General features: G+C 38.8%; 1 protein-coding gene across 3 annotated transcripts in view; it reads right to left on the reverse strand.

Moving 5' to 3' along the window:
- Window positions 1-5,530: 5,530 nt before the first annotated feature.
- The window catches only part of LOC125649026 (spermatogenesis-defective protein 39 homolog), a 48,786-nt gene continuing 48,316 nt past the window's right edge, over window positions 5,531-6,000 (reverse strand). For all 3 annotated transcript variants that reach the window (XM_048876235.2, XM_048876232.2, XM_048876236.2), the window contains exon 19: window positions 5,531-6,000. This exon is cut by the window's right edge and continues 725 nt beyond it. The gene's annotated coding sequence lies outside the window, so the exon portion shown is untranslated.

Genomic DNA, 6,000 nt, shown 5'->3' on the forward strand with positions numbered 1-6,000 from the left:
GCCTCTGCTGGTGGACTGTTAGTCCCCGAGGGTCTCTACAGCCCAGTAGCTAAGTACTTCGTTACTAGCTTGAAAATACGGATGTATATTTAATTGCTGTTATAAAATTTAGAAATTCATTTCAAAATTAAGGATCATCTCCCTCATGCATAGCTCTTATCCTTAGACGAATTTGGCTCCACTTGTTTGGCACGCTGTTTTTGGCTATATTTAGATCTAAAACTTCATAGTTATTTCGGATTTCAAACATTTCGGTTGAGCATCACTGAAGAGACATTATTTGTCGAAATGCGCATCTGGTGCATCAAAATTGGTACCGTATAAGTTTTACATGATAGCATCATCGATGTAGGCTTCTTACATTTGAACGTCATGAAGGGAGTGAATCTTCCCCTAAATAGGGCCTGGAACATTTTTCATGCCGAAAGGCATTATTTTGTATTGCAACAACCTATCGGGATTCAAATGGAGAAATTTATGTAGCTTTTTCAGTTAATAGTATTTGGTATTAACTTTTCAGCAGGTCGAATTTATAGACAAATTTTACATTTCTGAGTCCTTGATTTTGGAGATCTGATATGAATCAGTTTATAGCGACCAAATTCACTTTTCTGAAGTCAGTCCATAATCGGTAAGTACCATCAGGTTTCTGGACGACAGTGTAAGATGAGCTCCAATCGCTTTTACTTGGCTCAATGATATTCTTATCCAGTATGTACTACTGCAATTCTGTTGTTAAGTTCTGTAATATTAATGGATTCAGACGATAAGGATGCTGCTTGACAGGCCACCCACTATAACATCATGACAAGTAGCATTGGTCTATTTTGGAATATTCAGAGAAATTGAAGGATAATTAGCCATTAGACTTGAACTTGTTCTTTTTGGTGAAAATGAAAATGCTCAAGATTGGCAAGAATTTCGGAGTTCCTAAAATGGACATTCCTATTGTTCAAAGTCTTTTTCACTATAATCGCTATACTAAGGTAATTTCCAGTACAATTTTGAAATATCTTAACATTGGCTAAAATGGAAACCGATTTACACAATTTCAGTCAAATCTTTCAACACGTCCATGTGACAAACTCGTTTTTCTTTACGCCTGTCTGATGTCTTAACTACATACTTCCCATCATTAAGCTCAAGGGTCATAATATATGGCCTGTAAAAGATGACCAGGTACAAGAATATTATCACTTCTCTTAGCAGCTCACCTGAGCCGAAGGCTCAATTAAGCTTTTCTGATTGAAATTTGTCCGTTGTCCGTCGTCGTAAACTTTTCATATTTTCATCTTCTTCTCCAAAACCACTTAGCCAATTTCAACCAAACTTGGCACAAAGCATCCTTGGGTGAAGAGGATTTAAGTTTCTTCGAATGGAGGGTCGCGTCCCTCCCCAAGGGGAGTCACCATATATTTTTTCATTATTTTATGGTTATGTACCATTGGAGATGAGCATGGCCCTTTATTTCAGCAAACGTGATTCTCCTCTACTCAAGAATACTTTAGCTGAAATCGGTCCGGTGGTTCCGGAGAAGAATGCAAGGTGAAGATAACGAACAGTGATCAATCTCATAACTCCTACAAGCAATACAAAATAGATAGTTGGGCAAACACGGACCCCTGGACACACCGGAGGTGGGATCAGGTGCCTAGGAGGAGTAAGCATCCCCTGTCGACCGGTCACACCCGCCGTGAGCCCCATTTCCTGATCAGGTAAACGGAATCATCCACAGTCCAAATCAGTGTGCCAAGAACGGCTTAACAATCGGTATGAAACACGTCAGACAGCATTTGACCCAATGCGAGGTTGTATTGACGAACTAGATCGTTATAACGACCATAGAATTTGCGAAATGCTTACTTCAATCAACACTGTTGAAACCCCTGTACCGCCAACTTATCTGTCGGTAGCTCGCCTTGATTTAAAAACTATCTATTTAGTATTAATTGCTTATAGGAGTTATGAGATTGATCACTGTTCGTTATCTTCACCTTTCAATGTTGCGTCCGATGATGACTTTTCCTGTGCTGTTACTAGAGAGAAGAAAAGAAATCGAGGTTGATCATGTTCAACCCCTTGGCGCGGCTGATCTCAAGAAATTGGCCTCAGTGACATTTTCTTGTTTGATCTTGATGACAGTTCACTTGAAAACACACAGCCAACTGATAGTGAATCTCGCTGAAATTCAATGGTGATGATAGTCTCAATCTGCAGTTAGACCAAGGCAAGGACAACCTCAACCGAGAGCAGCTAATTTCAACGCAGAACAAAACCCCAGCATTATCCAACTTAGGAAGGGGGTGCTTCCAGCAAAAGAGGCAGCTAAAGTCGGAATATGCTACTATCTGAAAGACGATCGACATCCGTATGCGAAAATGGCGACCACCCAGATGAAATATGGCGTGTCGCTCACCAGATAGTGGTCTCAGTAATATATCATAGGGACGAGTTTGGCTCATGACACACCCATAGCAGGTCATTTAGGTTTCAATAAGACTTATAACAAGATTTTGAGTCATATTAACGGTCCAAGCTGAAAAAGATGTTTCTGAAGTTCTTGTCATGTTTGCCAGATGGTAGATAAAGCTAATTAGAAAATTCAATCTGCCCCTCCAAACCATTCCAGAATTTGAAAAACCTTTAAGTCGAGTGTTAGTAGATTGTGTAGGACCTTTGCCTAAGAGCAGGTCAGGGAACCAGTATTTACTAACTACATGCATTATGTGCATGTCCACTCGATTTCAACGAAACTTGGCATATATCATCCTTGGATAAAGGGAATTCAAAGTTCTTGAAATGAAGGACCGTGCCATTCTCCAAGGGGAGATAAGAAAATAGTAAAAAAAAAAAAAAAAAAGCTATTAATAATGTCTTTGGTGATCAGGTCTTCCAACAGTCTGTTGGAATTCCCATGGGCACGAATTGTGCTCCTTTGTTAGCTGACCTGTTTTTATATTCATATAAAGCAAAATTTATTCAAAAACTTCTACGTGAGAAGAAGAAATCTCTTGCTGTGACCTTCAATTCGACTTTTAGATATATCGATGACGTTTTGTCTATTAACAATGATAGCTTTCATTCATATGTCGATTTGATATATCCCTGTGAGTTCGAAATAAAGGACACCACAGAGTCGTCCACTTCTGCTTCATACTTAGATATTTTATTGAAAGTAGACAGTAACGGCAAACTGACAACTCAACTGTATGACAAACGGGATGATTTCAGCTTCTCCATCGTCAACTTCCCACATTTATGTAGCAATATTCCATTATCACCTGCATATGGTGTTTATATATCTCAACTGATTCGATATGCAAGAGCTTGTTCTGGGTATAGTCAGTTTTTAAATCCTCCAAGTATCTTTATTCATACTTTGTGTTTTGTGCTCGTTTCAATACCGGTTTCCTTTTTCATAAACGTGTTCGCTATATAGTCCTGTTTGTAAAGTTACGGCGTGTAGTACTGACCATAATTGTTTCGCTGTAAGAAACGTATTGTGTAACTCATGCATAGAATTTCTAGAGTTTTGTGTATCTTAGTTATAACATGAAGTAAGTTATATGTATAACAGTGTATGATGTATATATCCATGGATAATGTAAAGTAAGGTTTCAACCTGAAAACGTGTGTGTATGTTTATATAGTATGACTTTATTGTCGTAGGTGCTACCTTGTAGTATTTACCAAGTCAGGGATCGACATTAACAGTTGTCCGATTGCCCGAGGCAAGTGAAAACCCAGTTCGGACAAGTGAAACTCAATACACACTTGCCCGATGGGGCAAGTGATAATTTTAGTAAAAAACGTGATTATTGTAATAATTGTGTTTTGTGAATATATGATGAATATAAAATATTAGAAAGTAAAACTCAACTTCGCATAGAGTTGTTTTCTTTAACGAACCATCAGATTATAGAGAAGGCCCATTCTTGTAGATCGTACTGTATCACCAATTGACAAAGAGAGATAATTAAGATAATTATAATTACTGGTTGACAGGCTTCTTAGAGTCTAAAATATCCCTGCAAGTACAACAGTATAGAAACAAAACACTATGGGGAGCACCGACATGTGTGTTGTGTCCACGTAAGACAGCAGTCATCGCATAGTAGATTTGTGTATAAGCCAGACGCCATTTGAGGAACTTTTACGCTCAACGCCAAAAACCGGGACCAGAAACTTAAATTTTAGTTGTATACCAAATAAATATGTAAATTGTATCTGTGACTTTGTCATTTATCACATTCTAGCACGGTTATCCGTGACAATGACACCTACAGTGATGACTTCAATATAAATGTTGGAGTACATCAAGGATCAGTCCTCCGTCCCTTGTTATTCATTGTTGTCCTTGAAGCCCTCTCCAATGAGTTCCGCACAGGATGTCCATGAGAACTACTGTATGCCGATGACCTGGTCATAATAGCAGAGACAATGAATGAGCTAGAAGAAAGGCATGGAAGCAAAAGGTCTGAGGGTTAACACTGGAAAGACAAAAGTGATGGTTAGTGGCCCAGAACTCCAGTCACTGAAGGACTCTGGTCAATACCCATGTGTGCGGTATGTAGAAAAGGGGTTAGGAGCAATGTGATACAGTGCAGCCATTGCACTCTATGGGTGCACAAAAATGCAGCGGAGTGCATGGTAGACTCACACCAGATCCAGACTTCAGATGTAATAGATGTCTAGGACTAGCACGCCCAATTGAGGGCCGCCCTTACACCGAAGTTGAAATAGATGAGGACACCCTGGAGGTGGTAGACTCCTTTTGCTACCTAGGAGATATGCTGAGTGCTGGAGGTGGCTGCAAACTAAGTTCGACCATTAGAGTCAAGACAGCTTGGGGAAGGTTCAGAGAACTTCTCCCAATCCGAACATCCCAATTATCACCAGGGGTAAGGTCTATGATAGCTGCGTAAGAAGCGTGATGTTGTATGGCAGTGAGTGTTGGGCCCTCAGTCATCACTCGTCCGACTCCAGAGAAATGACAGGGCTATGATTAGGTGGATATGCAACGTAAAGCCAAGAAGACATAGAAAGAAACCATCAGGCAAGACCGTAAGCAGTGGCAAATGGACACAGTCGATCCACACGATCGTGCTCACTGGAGACTTAGTATAAGGACAGTCAGACAACATCGAACCCCTGACAAAGGGAACACAGACGATAAACTTGGACAAGAAGAATAATTCCTGAAATGATTCTAATCCAGAATAATGTATACATGTGCTAGACGATCGTTTCCCGAGAAATCACAAGTGCACCTGTTGATAGAGCAAAGATATATCTATAGAACCCAACTTCTTTTTGGAAGAATAGGTAATAACTTTTAATTAATTTATGCTATTAAGCAGGGTTAGCCTGTTAGGCAACAATGATCATCATTTTACAAGGAGTTAAAAAAAGTACTTATAATAAGTCATCAGTATTACCACAATAAATTGAGATCACACAACTCAATTACTGTTAGTGTTGGTGAAAATTTTATAGTTGGTACATTAATTAATTTATAGATGAACAAAACTATTGCAAAAACTTTTATATAATGACATAACAGATAAATATACAGGCATTGTGTACTAAGCACATGATACAATAGAACCAAAGAGTGGAATGATATTCATTTTGTTGAAAATAGATTACTGTACTTCAGAATCGCCCCCACTCTCTCTCTCTCCCTCCCTCTCCCACCCCCTTCATAACCTGGTAGCTTTACATCATATACATACATGTAAATTAATACAACATGACTGCATACTATATATTGAAACAGTTGTATATTACTAGAAATTCAAGGTTCTCGTATATATATATAAAACCAATTACAATGATTAATGTAATGTAATTATGTAATGTAATACGTAATTATCACACAACATCGGAGTCAACATTTATTCTCTAGCGAGCAGCACCAAGAGACCAAAGTTACCAAAAATAACAAATCTTAGGGCGTGTGTTCCATAAACACAATAAATATGGCAATGTTTTGTTTTA

Source organism: Ostrea edulis, chromosome 5 (assembly GCF_947568905.1).
Source record: "Ostrea edulis chromosome 5, xbOstEdul1.1, whole genome shotgun sequence".
Taxonomy (NCBI): Eukaryota; Metazoa; Mollusca; class Bivalvia; order Ostreida; family Ostreidae; genus Ostrea; species Ostrea edulis.